Source organism: Schistocerca cancellata, chromosome 5, assembly GCF_023864275.1.
Source record: "Schistocerca cancellata isolate TAMUIC-IGC-003103 chromosome 5, iqSchCanc2.1, whole genome shotgun sequence".
In the NCBI taxonomy this organism is placed as follows: Eukaryota; Metazoa; Arthropoda; class Insecta; order Orthoptera; family Acrididae; genus Schistocerca; species Schistocerca cancellata.
This window is the reverse complement of record NC_064630.1, coordinates 835811775-835828965: the sequence shown is the minus strand read 5'-3', so window position 1 is coordinate 835828965 and position 17191 is coordinate 835811775. Positions and strand designations below refer to the sequence as shown.

The 17191-nt window shown below is 42.9% G+C and overlaps 1 protein-coding gene across 6 annotated transcripts in view; it reads right to left on the bottom strand.

Moving 5' to 3' along the window:
• Positions 1–17191, bottom strand: part of LOC126187518 (neurexin-1a) — a 2258738-nt gene that overhangs the window by 1675714 nt on the left and 565833 nt on the right. The window lies entirely within an intron of this gene.

The window sequence follows — 17191 nt, the reverse complement described above, 5'->3', positions numbered from 1 at the left end:
ATTTTCATGTAAGCACAGATTCCTAACTAGTAAATTCTTTACGGTGTATAGTGGACCATTCAGAGTGAGGCGGATTGTCCATGAAAATGCTGTACTGATTGAGACGATCAAGGGAAAACAATCTCGTGGGCTTCATCACATTTCTAACATCAAATTATGGAAAAGTTAAGGATAGATCGAAAGTAGACAATTTATGATAAGATAGTCAGTGTATTTATTTGTGGTGTGTAACGTTGTGCAGGGTCAAATCGAACATAAGAATTTTCAGGCGGGATGTCAGGAAGTATGACGGAATAGACTGGTCGAATGAGTCATGAACAGGAGTCGACAGAGTGGTATATGTACGTATTTTTTGTCATATGAATAAGGATCAAGCAGAAACGACGTGATGATTAATGAGTGGATAAAGATGGTAGATAGAGAGAGAAGCGATGTGATAAATAATAGGGGATAAAGGTGATATTTAAGGAGAGAAGCGACGTGAAGCAGTGTGATTAATAAAGAGAGATTCGACGTGATGAAACAGTGGTAAATAAAGGCGAGTAGAACTAATAATGTGGAGATGTCTTAGAGGTATGTTACAGAATGGCCTGTGTATGCTGCAATCGAGATTGATGCGAATGGCGAAGGAAGACCAGGAAATGATGGAGTAATGGACGGACGGAGAGCCGAAATACGAATGAAGAGATAAGGACAACTGCACAACGAGAAAGGACATAAAGGGAGTATGAGATCCAGATGGTGAACGTTGTGGAATACTGACGTAAGATGTAATATAAGTGTAAATCTAATTCTTACCATAACATTTGATATATAAAAAAAATAATTTTTATTGTTGTTGTTGTTGAAGCCTGGTATCAGGATAACTAATTAAAACGGTACCAAGAATGTGTACAGTTATTTTGCAGGATGAATAATTTGTGTATATTTTGTTCTTAGATGAAATGTCGCAATTCTAAGTTGATATTTAGCAGGATGAATAATCGGTAAAATGAATGCAAAGGTACGCCGATGGAGAGAGGTGCCAGAGTGAAAGGACGAATTCGGAGACTGGAAAGCTATCTCCGAAACAGCTTCATGTGTTATGTGGTTGAGTATAAGGGAGCAAAGGTATGGTATGTTGTCGTGAGTGTGGTGGTGTTAAGGTTAGCTGACTTTTAGACCTATTCTGTTAGTGTATTAATGGATTGAACGAGAAGGAAAATGTGATATCTGGTGAGTGAGACTCGTAGAGTAGTATGATCAATGCGCACACTCCTGTAAAGGGGATGCTACCCATCCATAATTAAAACATTATTGTGTTGTTGTTTGATTTGGATGAACCTCGATGGCAGGTCAGGATCTGACATCATGTGGATGCTACATACATGTCCTAGAAATGTTGATATATATAATAAAAAAGTAAAATATATAAAGAGATACTAATTTCAGTCTGTCACAAGCACAAAGGTGCATTGTATGTTGTAGATTTAGAGTCATCAGTTTCTAAAATGTTTATTGTGTTAGGATGTTAAAGTAGTTTACTATTTAATAACATCTGGTAGGTAATTGAGAGCTGTGTAGATTATTTCTTTTTTTTTTTAGGACACTTTCAAGGGGTATTAATTTCAGTCTGTCACAAGCACAAAGGTTCATTGTATATTGTAGCTTTAGAATCAACAGTTTCTAATATTTTCACTGTGATAGGATGTTAGAGTAGTCTACTATTTTATATTGTAATTATGAGTTGTATAGATTGTTTCTTATTCCTTTTTTTTTTTTTTTTTTTTACACTTTCATGTTCTCTATGAGGGACGACAGGTACAATCAATAGCACAAGTGTGGGCTGTATATAGAAAAGAGATAAATGTTGATGTTGTATGTGTAGAAAACTAGGGTGTATAATTTTATGTTTTTTAGAACAAAGATTCTTTTATTACCAATGTATCTAATAGATCATACATGTAATCAATGAGTATTTAAATAATGTAAGAATATCCTTTTGTCTGTAATGCTGCGAGATACACGGAAGGGTCTGACTGATTGGGTGTCGTAGCGCTGAGGGGCTACACAGAACGCGCCCGTACCACGTAAGCCAAGCTGACGTCGGCATGGGAGAGGCAACAGAGCCGGTGCGCTCCCCACTCCACTGCCGGTCGGGGTACACTCCACGCGCCCACTACAGCAGGTCAATGGCCTGGGGCGACACGCACTTACCACTGGCTGCCATTCTTAAGTTCCACCACCCTTACGACTGGGGAAAGTATCCCGTGGAGGCAACAGCGGGTGGTTTCTTCTGCTCAATGGCTCACGCGGTGGCGCCACGGCAGAATGAACGACGCGCGGCAGAGTCCGGCGGGCATTTTTACCAGCAACTATTAGCTAGTACTGGACTGTGGAGCCGTGAAACAAGATGACTGCTCGTATGTCTCCATAACGTGGAAAGTGAAGGACTGGTGTTTCCACGTTGTGAGTGGTGGAAAAGATTTTGTCTTTAGCAGACAGGACGATTGTTTTGTTTTGTCTTGACCACTGAACGGTGGTATCCATAAACTTTTGGCAGTGACTTGTTAAGTGTGCTTTGTGAATTGCATGTGGGACGCTTGGTATACTTAAAGAGGACAGTTGTCGTTTGGTGACTAATTATTGTATGAACGCAAGAAACTAAAGTGGGACATTGACATTTGCGTCTGTAGTAGGAGACATTTCTTTAATTGGTGCGGGAATAAGTGCTGTTTGTTGGAACTTACGACTTTTAATTACACCATGAACTGAAAGGACTGAACCGTGGGTAATAGTAGTTGTAGGGCCACTTCTGGACGACCAGATTCGTGTGGATGGTACTCCGAGAGTGACTATGACATTTGTGTTTAAGGTGAGATACAGTTTACTGTTCAGTGCGTGTTCAAAATGCCGATTTGAGTGACTTAAAGACTTTCGTCCGGGTAACCATGGGAGAGCTTTGACACCGAGACAGTGTTTCTAGGGAATCTGTCAGCAACTTTTTTGACCCCAAGAAAATCACAGAATGAAATGATTCCGTGTGACTCGCAAGATAGGGAATAATGTATCTGTACTTGTAATTGTGTAATTTTTTTTATATCTTTCATTCCTGAAGGGACAGCAAGTGTAATTGTAATTTATTAGCATTTGTGTTTAGAATAGTTAGTGTGTTTTTTTTTTTTTTTGTTTGTTCTGGGTTATCAAGTACACGTAACATGTTTATTAGAATATTTGGTACAATGATGCTTTAATTAATAGCCAGTGGCGTAATACTAACGTAGCGGCTCTTGTTGCATTGGTCAGTAAGGTTGCCACAGGGAACAAGAGTTTGCATTGCACAACAAATATCGGAATTAACTGATGCATTTTGATGTCGTGGACAGTAATGATCTTGTTGGTGTGTTGACTGAAGCCACTTATTTGCATTATCACAGTGGTGATATTTCACATTAAAGTGTAATGAAGGCTAGTCGAAATGCAAGTTCTTGTCGTCTAACTGTGTAACAACAGAGAAATGAGCAGTAGAGTAAGATACGAGAGCTCCTGGTGGATTCAAGCACTTATTGCTAACTACACTCCTGGAAATGGAAAAAAGAACACATTGACACCGGTGTGTCAGACCCACCATACTTGCTCCGGACACTGCGAGAGGGCTGTACAAGCAATGATCACACGCACGGCACAGCGGACACACCAGGAACCGCGGTGTTGGCCGTCGAATGGCGCTAGCTGCGCAGCATTTATGCACCGCCGCCGTCAGTATCAGCCAGTTTGCCGTGGCATACGGAGCTCCATCGCAGTCTTTAACACTGGTAGCATGCCGCGACAGCGTGGACGTGAACCGTATGTGCAGTTGACGGACTTTGAGCGAGGGCGTATAGTGGGCATGCGGGAGGCCGGGTGGACGTACCGCCGAATTGCTCAACACGTGGGGCGTGAGGTCTCCACAGTACATCGATGTTGTCGCCAGTGGTCGGCGGAAGGTGCACGTGCCCGTCGACCTAAGACCGGACCGCAGCGACTCACGGATGCCCGCCAAGACCGTAGGATCCTACGCAGTGCCGTAGGGGACCGCACCGCCACTTCCCAGCAAATTAGGGACACTGTTGCTCCTGGGGTATCGGCGAGGACCATTCGCAACCGTCTCCATGAAGCTGGGCTACGGTCCCGCACACCGTTAGGCCGTCTTCCGCTCACGCCCCAACATCGTGCAGCCCGTCTCCAGTGGTGTCGCGACAGGCGTGAATGGAGGGACTAATGGAGACGTGTCGTCTTCAGCGATGAGAGTCGCTTCTGCCTTGGTGCCAATGATGGTCGTATGCGTGTTTGGCGACGTGCAGGTGAGCGCCACAATCAGGACTGCATACGACCGAGGCACACAGGGCCAACACCCGGTATCATGGTGTGGGGAGCGATCTCCTACACTGGCCGTACACCACTGGTGATCGTCGAGGGGACACTGAATAGTGCACGGTACATCCAAACCGTCATCGAACCCATCGTTCTACCATTCCTAGACCGGCAAGGGAACTAGCTGTTCCAACAGGACAATACACGTCCGCATGTATCCCGTGCCACCCAACGTGCTCTAGAAGGTGTAAGTCAACTACCCTGGCCAGCAAGATCTCCGGATCTGACCCCCATTGAGCATGTTTGGGACTGGATGAAGCGTCGTCTCACGCGGTCTGCACGTCCAGCACGAACGCTGGTCCAACTGAGGCGCCAGGTGGAAATGGCATGGCAAGCCGTTCCACAGGACTACATCCAGCATCTCTACGATCGTCTCCATGGGAGAATAGCAGCCTGCATTGCTGCGAAAGGTGGATATACACTGTACTAGTGCCGACATTGTGCATGCTCTGTTGCCTGTGTCTATGTGCCTGTGGTTCTGTCAGTGTGATCATGTGATGTATCTGACCCCAGGAATGTGTCAATAAAGTTTCCCCTTCCTGGGACAATGAATTCACGGTGTTCTTATTTCAATTTCCAGGAGTGTATTTATTGCGTGTATTGATCAAAGTTGATGGACTGACTGGCTCAGCAGCAGGTATTTGTACTGGTGGACAAGGATAAGGGTAAAGTCACAGTCGAGTAGTGGTGGCAATTGCTTAAGTGATGATAGTTAATGAGGTATGACATGATGACTTAAGTTGACCATATTACGAACCCAGTATGAAACTTGTGGTGTATATCATTGTTTTCCTTCTCAGTTTTATTTCTCTGTAGGTTTGATGTATATTTTAGAGTACTGATATGGAGCCCGATATTCTACATGTAACTAGTGTACGCAATTTTTTTTCTTTTGTTGATTTTGTTTTGTATTTAGACATTGCCATGTAAAGATTATTACAACACGATTTATGAATGTCAGATTAATTGTTCTGTGTTTGGACGGTGAGCTATTTAAAATTTTATGAGTACAATTAGTATTTTTTTATTTGTTTTAGAATTATTGAAGTTTGGATTACTCCTAAAAATAACGGACATCCCGGTAACTAAGCAAATATTTATCTCACCATTATTTTTTATTTGTATGATGTAATGTTTTATTTGTCATTTCGATTGTTGTAAATTTGTATATGTACGTTACTCCGGATTGTGGAGAGTACAATAATGCAACAACTGTGTCAATAATTTGGTAAAGTAACAGCATTTGGTCGTCTATTTGAGGTCACCAGGGGATAAGGTCTCCTCCTGGTTATTTTGATGACTTCCTACGTTTGTTCTAATACAGCTTTCTTAAAAAAATGTTCGGAACTACCCTCGCATTGCAAGGATAGTACCGTGCCATTTTGTTCTGCATGGGTAGCCGGTGGTGAAAGGGTACAGTAGCGCCTGACATTGAAAATAGGTACAACATACTTCATTATTTTTGTCAGAACAATACATTGTTTTTTTTGTAAAATAATTTCAATTAATACAGCGAAGCCAAATACCAGTGTGGGAAATAATGACAATTTATTTATTTAATTGATCACATGTGCACTCCCACAAAATAAATCCCTACATCCAGTTTGGTGAGATCTGTGAAATGAATGAATGTATGGTCGTCTGCTAACCGCAGATAGTGAATGTGAATATATGATCATCTTTGACACGATCCTTTGGCCACCTTCACTGGAACCAAAGAGATGAAACTTACCGGAGCTTTGAGCGCCTGAAATGTAGCTGACCAATACGGTAGCATGGTCTTCCCCCACCTCGGCAGAGGTGCAAGAGGACCTGAAGAACGGCCATGTTTCAGCACTCTGCCGCTGGATCTTGTGCTGTTAAGACCTGTCTTAGGTGTGCTCCGTAAAGATAAAAGAGTGGAGACATGGTATATATGTGGAATATTTAAGAGTAGTTTGAAATAATAATTTTTCTATTTCAGGAACTTTCGTAGAGAGAATTAAATGTCAGGCAGGTAATATTAATGGGATCGTAGTAATCTTCGGAAGTGACCAACGGTCACAATGAAACCACGTGTAGCAATAAGTTGAAATACTTCAGTGTGCTTAAGTTAAGCTGAATTACTAGTGTGTGTACTATAAGTTGAAATATTTAAGGAATGGCGTGTGCAGGACTTGAAATTAGAGACGAGTACTTCCACGTGGTGAGTACTGTGTGAGTCTCATTCTGTGTATGAGACAAATGATAAAGAGAAGTACTCGTCCATGGTATCAGTTGAGGACTCGTGTGTGTGATGAATATGCACTTAATATTACTTTGCATGTTATGTTTCCGTGTGACGCTTGATTCAAACTATAATACTCTGAGAGAGAAGCAAGGTGAGTCAGCCGTCTATCCAGCAACGCCACTTGGCTTGCATTGCACAGGAAGACGTGCATATGTCTCCAGAGTTCATAGTAAGAAAGAAGAATTACGAAGTGGGGCAGTGTCGTGTGAAACTGGGATAAATACTAATTGAAGTGGGAAAGCTGAAAGTGATAGTGTTGTGACTATTCATTGTGTTGTATTCCATGTTGTAGTGTGGTGTATGTCATGTAATTTGGGTATGTGTGGTTTGCATGGGAGAGTAGCTAGGTAGTTGCAGAGGTAGTGGGTTATGCGTGTTCCTTCTGTACCGCTCGGTCTGGAGGAAAGTTTCGTGATGATGGTTGTGAGAGTCGAAGTGTGAGATATAGCAAAAAGATCCACCATCCTATCCAGAAAGAGCACTGTAGCGTTGAATAATTACGAGACCATAAGATAGAGAATCACCAATGTAAAGCCATGCCCACAGAGCGGAATTTCTCATGTGTCATTGTTGTAGGTTATAGAATTTGTGTGTTTAGGTTATAGAATTTATCGGAATAAATAAGATGTTGTTGTTGTTGTAGTCTTCAGTCCTGAAACTGGTTTGATGCAGCTCTCCATGCTACTCTATCCTGTGCAAGCTTCTTCATCTCCCAGTACCTACTGCAACATACATCCTTCTGAATCTGCTTAGTGTATTCATCTCTTGGTCTCCCCCTATGATTTTTACCCTCCACGCTGCCCTCCAATACTAAATTTGTGATCCCTTGATGCCTCAGAACATGTCCTACCAACCGATCCCTTCTTCTGGTCAAGTTGTGCCACAAACTTCTCTTCTCCCCAGTCCTATACAATACTTCCTCATTAGTTATGTGATCTACCCATCTAATCTTCAGCATTCTTCTGTAGCACCACATTTCTAAAGCTTCTATTCTCTTCTTGTCCTAACTATTTACCGTCCATGTTTCACTTCCATGCATGGCTACACTCCATACAAACACTTTCAGAAATGACTTCCTGACATTTAAATCTATACTCGATGTTAACAAATTTCTCTTCTTCAGAAACGCTTTCCTTGCCATTGCCAGTCTACATTTTATATCCTCTCTACTTCGACCATCATCAGTTATTTTGCTCCCCAAATAGCAAAACTCCTTTACTACTTTAAGTGTCTCATTTCGTAATCTAATACCCTCAGCATCACCCGACTTAATTCGACTACATTCCATTATCCTCGTTTTGCTTTTGTTGATGTTCATCTTATATCCTCCCTTCAAGACACCATCCATTCCGTTCAACTGCTCTTCCAAGTCCTTTGCTGTCTCTGACAGAATTACAATGTCATCGGCGAACCTCAATGTTTTTATTTCTTCTCCATGGATTTTAATACCTACTCCAAATTTTTCTTTTGTTTCCTTTACTGCTTGCTCAATATAGAGACTGAATAACATCGGGGAGAGGCTACAACCCCTTCCCAACCACTGCTTCCCTTTCATGTCCCTCGACTCTTAGAACTGCCATCTGGTTTCTGTACAAATTGTAAATAGCCTTTCGCTCCCTGAATTTTACCCCTGCCACCTTTAGAATTTGAAAGAGAGTATTCCAGTCAACATTGTCAAAAGCTTTCTCTAAGTCTACAAATGCTAGAAACGTAGGTTTGCCTTTCCTTAATCTTTCTTCTAAGATAAGTCGTAAGGTCAGTATTGCCTCACGTGTTCCAGTATTTCTACGGAATCCAAACTGATCTTCCCCAAGGTCGGCTTCTACTAGTTTTTCCATTCGTCTGTAAAGAATTCGTGTTAGTACTTTGCAGCTGTGGCTTATTAAACTGATTGTTCGGTAATTTTCACATCTGTCAACACCTGCTTTCTTTGGGATTCTTGAAGTCTGAGGGTATTTCGCCTGTTTCATACATCTTGCTCACCAGATGGTAGAGTTTTGTCAGGACTGGCTCTCCCAAGGCCGTCAGTAGTTCCAATGGAATGTTGTCTACTCCGGGGGTCTTTTTTCGACTCAGGTCTTTCAGTGCTCTGTCAAACTCTTCACGCAGTATCTTATCTCCCATTTCATCTTCATCTACATCCTCTTCCATTTCCATAATATTGTCCTCAAGTACATCGCCCTTGTATAGACCCTCTATATACTCCTTCCACCTTTCTGCTTTCCCTTCTTTGCTTAGAACTGGGTTTCCATCTGAGCTCTTGATGTTCATACAAGTGGTTCTCTTATCTCCAAAGGTCTCTTTAATTTTCCTGTAGGCAGTATCTATCTTACCCCTAGTGAGATAAGCCTCTACATCCTTACATTTGTCCTCTAGCCGTACCTGCTTAGCCATTTTGCACTTCCTGTCGATCTCATTTTTGAGACGTTTGTATTCGTTTTTGCCTGCTTCATTTACTGCATTTTTATATTTTCTCCTTTCATCAATCAAATTCAATATTTCTTCTGTTACCCAAGGATTTCTACTAGCCCTCGTCTTTTTACCTACTTGATCCTCTGCTGCCTTCACTACTTCATCCCTCAAAGCTACCCATTCTTCTTCTACTGTATTTCTTTCCCCCATTCCTGTCACTTGTTCCCTTATGCTCTCCCTGAGACTCTGTACAACCTCTGGTTCTTTCAGTTTATCCAGGTCCCATCTCCTTAAATTCCCACCTTTTTGCAGTTTCTTCAGTTTTAATCTACAGGTCATAACCAATAGATTGTGGTCAGAGTCCACATCTGCCCCTGGAAATGTCTTACAATTTAAAACCTGGTTCCTAAATCTCTGTCTTACCATTATATAATCTATCTGATACCTTTTTGTATCTCCAGGGTTCTTCCATGTATACAACCTTCTATCATGATTCTTAAACCAAGTGTTAGCTATGATTAAGTTGTGCTCTGTGCAAAATTCTACCAGGCGGCTTCCTCTTTCATTTCTTAGCCCCAATCCATATTCACCTACTATGTTTCCTTCTCTCCCTTTTCCTACACTCGAATTCCAGTCACCCATGACTATTAAATTTTTGTCTCCCCGTCAGTATCTGAATAATTTCTTTTATTTCATCATACATTTCTTCAATTTCTTCGTCATCTGCAGAGCTAGTTGGCATATAAACTTGTACTACTGTAGTAGGTGTGGGATTCGTATCTATCTCGGCCACAATGATGCGTTCACTATGCTGTTTGTAGTAGCTTACCCGCATTCCTATTTTCCTATTCATTATTTAACCTACTCCTGCATTACCCCTATTTGACTTTGTGTTTATAACCCTGTAGTCACCTGACCAGAAGTCTTGTTCCTCCTGCCACCGAACTTCACTAATTCCCACTATATCTAACTTTAACCTGTCCATTTCCCTTTTTAAATTTTCTAACCTACCTGCCCGATTAAGGGGATCTGACATTCCACGCTCCGATCCGTAGAGCGCCAGTTTTCTTTCTCCTGATAACGACATCCTCTTGAGTAGTCCCCGCCCGGAGGTCCGAATGGGAGACTATTTTACCTCCGGTATATTTTATCCAAGAGGACGCCATCATCATTTATTCATACAGTAAAGCTGAATGCCCTCGGGAAAAATTACGGCCGTAGTTTCCCCTTGCTTTCAGCCGTTCGCAGTACCAGCACAGCAAGGCCGTTTTGGTTATTGTTACAAGGCCAGATCAGTCAATCATCCAGACTGTTGCCCCTGCAACTACTGAAAAGGCTGCTGCCCCTCTTCAGGAACCAGACGTTTGTCTGGCCTCTCAACAGAAACCCCTCCGTTGTGGTTGCACCTACAGTACGGCTATCTGTATCGCTGAGGCACGCAAGCCTCCCCACCATCGGCAATAAATGAGATAGTGAAAAGAAAAAGATTGGTGGCCTTTTCCTTCGAATTGTATGTTGTCATGATATCCAGAATTTATAATGTGTGCGCCACTCATGTTCAGTGCGATGGCCACGTGTTGATAAAAGCCGTTAAATAAAAAAAAAAGAAAATGTGGTATTGCCAGTGCGTAGTGAACAGTCAGAGTTCTGTAAATTACTGATAGTCTGATGAGCGTTTCCGTTGCGTATTATTCATATGGGAGGATAATTTGTAACTTAATTGTGAGTACGAGAGTTCATGTTACTCGATAAATAGGAATGAATCCACTCGCTTGGCAGACCACTCATCTTGCAGGCCTGACTGCTTGATGCCATAGTATGAGCAAGGCATGTGGGTGCCTCTCAATAGCACAAAACAGTTTACCAGCAGCAGACCCTTTTCCAATGGATCGAAGACCATACACAAGTCGAACATTTACATCAAACACTCTAGATCGTCCATTTTCACCAAAGAGACTGGCATGTGACTTGTAGAAAGTCACTTGATACTTGCAACATGCACAGATTATCTTCATCTCACAAGCTAAACCAAAGTGCTTTGTTATCTCTAGTCCCACTCCTACACTAACACATTTTGCAGAGAACACTTTCTGTCAGAACAGAAGGTAATAACCCAATATTCAGTACTTCGTTAATATCATCACTGTCACTAACATATTCACGAAATCTGTCACTTCCACCAGTCAGCTTCTTGCTAGAAGATGTCACAGGGCTATGGCCGGCCATGTGTTGCTTAGCAGAAGAACGCACTGTTTCAGTAATTGTAGTATCGCAACTTGGTATTAATGTTAATTTTCTTTTCCCTACGTTCTTCCTCTTCTTACATACACGGTTACTAAAACGTGGCATCGTAACCAAAACAACGCTTTACACAAGAAGTATAATACTACCAACAACAGGCGCAACACTGAACTAATTCGAAACGGTAAACAGCAAAGAGACGATGTTCCGCGCTCTTAGCGCCCCTTGCACACTCGCTGTATGCGTAACATAAGGCGCTGTATGCGTAACAGGCCGAGAAAATCCCAAGCAGTTCGCCAGGAAGTCACGAGAGGGTGTTAGATGCATTCAGCGGCCGCCCATTTCCTCTGCAGGCGTGGGGGAAAATGGTAGTAACTCCAGTTCTTGGGCGAGTAGAACAATAATTCAAAGTTTACATTAAAGAGGAATGTTCCAATTAATTTTCGGTAGCAAAAAAAAAAAAAAAAAAAATCGTAATTTTTTGGATCTGACCACCTCCGGCTTCCCTTAAAGCTAGCTAATTTAAGGACATCACACACACATCCATGCCCGAGGCAGGATTCGAACCTGCGACCGTAGCAGTTGCGCGGTTCCGGACAGAGCGCCTAGAGCCGCTCTCAGCGCAGCCTCCCTCCGGAAGACTGCCAAATTGCGATCCTCCGCTCCCGTCGGTTTGCCTCTTCTGACGTCACAGCCGGCTTCCCAATCCACACGCTGCTTCGCTGCTCGTGCGGACAGCAGCTCTGCGCTTGCGCGCACGTGACTGCAGAGTGCGCAACGGCTGCCCCGCGTCGTGCCGTGCAGACTCACTCCGGCCTCCGTGGCGAAATGTTCCCACAGTCCTAAGAGACACACGAGGGCTGGCTGGGTCCGCCACGTCCCGAGCGACCACTGTCGGCGTCGAACACAAACTTGTAATTGGGTGCGTTGCGGAATCGACAAGCCAGTTGGGCGGCATCGAAACATCTATTTTCAAATGATGTAATACATTAATTAATTATTAATACATTCATTTCACATCTTAAAAAATATAATGCTGTGCATAGATCGAATAATGAGCCCTTTTACCAGGCGTACAGACGTGTGAATATAGTTTTCAGGTCAGAAATAATAATTCTATAAACCCCTCTGATCTCAGAAGTAGTTCTGAAACGGATAAGGTAACATGTTACTTGACTTTAGATGTAAATTCTGATATAAACAAACGCATTAGTCAAGCAAATGGCGAATGCCGCCAGCACGAGCGAACCTTACTGTGTTCGTGCTAAGCATACGGAGGCGAGAAAAGTAGCTACAAATTACAGAAGAACAGTAAGTGCACCTAGCTGTTAATCAAATGGAAACATACAACTCGCGAAACGTGGTAGCTAAACGAATTGTCATTTACCACAGCTCAGCCGGAGCGTTCGAAATGCGGCCCTATAAATGTTACGCTCACGCGGAAAATAAGGTACTACGAAAGATGAGGAAGGATGAAAGCCGAAAACGTTTCTCAGAATGAAAAAAAAAAATCCACAAAAAGTGTCTCGTTGTTAAACTTTGTTAAGTAATCTTACAGACGGGACGGTGCTCCCGCACGTTCCTTCGGATGACGGTGGATCACGTACAAAGGCCCCCAGCATCCGTCCGACATCTACCTAGGCCGGCCCCTGCAGCCTCGGGATCCCTGGCGGAAAAAGCTCTCGACTGGTAGCCGAGGCGCAGCGAAGCGGGCCGAAGCTCGGCGTTATTGTGCACTCGAGAATTAGTAACGTTAAAAGGTAATCGGCCCGTTATTATTTCCGGCTATTCGTAACGAGCAGAAACAATTTATAGTAATACGCACGGCACGACTGATGTGTTTGCTAGGGGAGGGGGGGCAGGCGTTCATTCCGATTTCGGGTCCGTATTTTGCTCGCCGCGTGGCGCCAGTAGAATATTTATAGCTTCATTAGTGCCAATGAGTTGCAGCGCGGCCATAAATTCTTCGCCATCGAGCGCTCGCAGAGATTTGTGTTTGAACGCGTGTGGCAGCCGACGTGGCGTAACATACGGCCTGCTCAGCCCGCGGCCACACGGCACACGGCACAGCCCAACCAGACGTAGGGGACGCAGGAACGACGGGGAGGCTTCGTCCCCGCCCTGGCCCTCAGGGGTGCACAACCCCACAGCAGGCTGCAGCAGTCCACTCACCCCACCGCCGTCCCACACCGAACCCGGGGCTATTGTGCGGTTCGACACCCCCGCCCGGGGAACGTCTCATTACAGACGATTGTAACCCCATGTTTGCTTCGTAGAGTAATTACGGTGTACGCATACGTACAGACAGTGTTCGCGCAGCAATCGCCGGCGTAGTGTAACTGAGGCGGAATAAGGGGAACCAGACCCGCATTCGCCGATACAGACGGAAAACCGCGCTAAGAACCGTCCACAGGCTGGCCAGCGGTGGCACACCGCACCCCGGCACTGACCCGCCGGGCGGACTCTTGCCGGACACCGGGGCGGGGCGCGCCTTCCCGCTCGGGACGCGGCGCGTCGGACCGCGCGGCTAGCCGGCCGGGCCCTTAGTCGTTTACGTGCACAAGATGCTGTTTCAGATGTTGCGACGTTTCCGCGTATCTTATTTTGTTGAACTGAAAAGGAACTTCAGTAAACTTTCACTACGGTTAATAAACTTTGTGAGTAGTAAATTTCACAACTATTCAGTGAGGATAAGTGTTGAAGTACACCAAGCTTTTTTCATGAAAGGATAGTTAAAAGTTTCATCAACGTACAATTACTAAGGAAAGATTCTTCTTACCGAAGACTCTTCTTACTAAAATAAAGGTTATGTAGTTAATAGTGTTTCAAATACTGTGTTGTGACCAAAATGTTCGACTTAGATTCGTGTCGCCATGCTAATAGTTGAGCCAGATTTAAAATTTATGTTACAAGTTGTCCTCGAGGAGCCCAGCTTTCATCCTTACAACTCCACATGTCCGATATGAACTAAATAGTACAAGGAAATCAATGTTCATTGAGAACACAATCAAAAATCAATACAAAAGATACAATTACTTGATAACTATTTCAGTGGAAGGAATTTTCAGTAATGAAACAGACAAAAGTACTCTTTGTCCAAGTTAGTTGTGGTGCCCCACCATTAGTAATCATTCACCTATAATGATCATTAGTTTCCTACTGTAATGTAGTGATAGTAAGTGTTGCCTAAACGTATTACTACTTCTCCTGTGTAGTTCGTGTCAAATCACTGGTACATTACTTGATAAACTTCGCTAATATTGTGTATCTTATCAGAAAAAGAAGTAAATTCAATCCCGATAGTTAGCTTCCTTGATGGACCGTGCTATTACTTGCTACAAATTTGCCTAATTAGGCTTGCTACTGCTTCCTTTTGCTTAATTACAGTTCACCTGATTAATAATAGAAATTTGGTTCGATTCCCGTTTGTTCTGCTATCGTTTCATTTCAATGGAAATCTATTTAGACGCGAAAATAGTGCATTACCTTAACCACAAGAAGCACGATGATGGTTAAAATAAAACTCTTTCAGAGTAGTACATAATCGGTGTATTGCTAAGTTAGTAGTAGCAGCCGGTAATGTTATATGCTCAAATGACCAGCTTTACTGTCTGTTAACACAACATAATAGCCGGCCGAAGTGGCCGTGTGGTTAAAGGCGCTGCAGTCTGGAACCGCAAGACCGCTACGGTCGCAGGTTCGAATCCTGCCTCGGGCATGGATGTTTGTGATGTCATTAGGTTAGTTAGGTTTAACTAGTTCTAAGTTCTAGGGGACTAATGACCTCAGAAGTTGAGTCCCATAGTGCTCAGAACCATTTGAACCACAACATAATAAGCAAAGAAACAAAGTGCTACCAACAGATGGTCTATGGACTTCAAGTCCAAAAACTATCTTTACAGTGTCGACTGTTTTAGGTTCTGTGAGAGACTATAATGCCGCTGATATATTTATCTTTTAATGTGTTAAAAAAATAAAAACACGCTATTTATTATGCACTGTACTAATACAGATGGGGAGACTACATTAAGAACCTCTTTTCAGATGATAGACCAAATGTTGAGATTTCTAGCAACAACAATTTAACAGGACCTCCAATCAAGAAAGAAGAAATCGATAAAACCATCAAAAACCAATAAAGCCACAGAGCCTGATGAAATTCCAATCGAACTTATTAAACTCCTTGATGAAGAAGATATCAAAGTCTTACACAAACTGCTTAACAAAATTTGCGACACTGATCATTACCCTGCCGAATGGCTACTATCAACTGTCATTCCCTTACCAAAGAAGTGGAATGCGAGAAGACGTGAAGATCACAGACTCATTAGTCTTATGAGCCATTCTCTGAAAATATTTCTGACAGTCATCCATCAAAGGCCATAAGATGGTTCAAATGGCTCTGAGCACTATGGGACTTAACATCTAAGGTCAGCAGTACCCTAGAACTTAGAACTACTTAAACCTAACTAACCTAAGGACATCACACACATCCATGCCCGAGGCAAGATTCGAACCTGCGACCGTAGCGGTCGTGCGGTTCCAGACTGAAGCGCCTAGAACCGCTCGGCCACACTGGCCGGGACCATAAGAAAAATGTGATAAATTCATTAGTGAGACACAGTTTGAATTTAAGAATGGCTTAGCTGCAAGAGAAGCCATAGTTGCACTACAAGTTCTACTACAAAACTGCTATGATCATGGTAAAAATGTTGGCCTCTGTTTTACTGACTACGAAAAAGCATTCGATAGAGTACAACATCATAAAATCAGGGAGATTCTCAAAAGAACTGATATAGATGAGAAAGCTGTCCGCTGTATAGAGAATTTCTCTTGGAGTCAGACAGCTCACGTTAAATTTGATAGTGAGGTCACAGATTTGGTCAATATATGTAGAGGAGTCCGACAAGGATGCATACTGTCACCCCTGTTAATTAACTTATACTCTGAGAGTATCTTTCAGAAGGCACTTGATGATGTAGAAAAAGACATAAAGGTTAACGGAGTGTATATGAACAACATTCGCTATGGTGATGACACGACATTGATAGCCGATAATTTAGATGACCTTCAACAACTCGTCTGCATAGTAGGAGATTACAGCAGTACTCTAGGACTGAATATTAACATCAAAAAGACTAATTTTATGATTTGTCACACGAGAGTCCGACTCATTTCAGGTTGCAAGGGACTGTAATACAGAGAGCCAACAAGTCTGGATACCCCAGAAGCTGGCTTTGTCAACAGACTTGGAAATAAAATGTCGCACAGAGAACGCCTGAAACGCCTTCATAAAATTTAAGAATATTCTTAGAACCACAAAAATAGATGTAAACCTTAGAGTCCAATTTGCAAAATGCTACATCTGGTCCGTGCTTCTTTCTATATGGCTCTGAAGGATGGACAACAACGAAGAAGTTAGAGGCCTTTGAAATGTGGATTTATCGCAGAATGCTTAAAATACCGTGGACTGCAAGAATAACCAAAACCGAAATACTGGAACGAATGAACGAGCAGTGAAAAATGTTGACAGTACTTAAAAGAATAAAAACTGCGTACCTAGGACATACAGTACGGAATGCCAAAAATATGCCTCTGCGTAAATGATAGAAGGGAAGATTGAAGGAAAAAGAAGACCAGGGCGAAGAATAACATCCTGGTTGGACAATATATAGCAGTGGACAGGGCTACGAAGTGTATACCAGGTATTACATAATGCGGTTCACAGAAGAAAGATGCAACATCCATTAATGGATGAGCAGCATAAGACGTTACGAAAGAGTCTTTTTTAATAAGACTAACCCAAACTGTCAAGAATTAGCCGGATAACACGAAGTTTCGGATTCGAAACGGTCTGCCTCTACGTTCAGTCCACAG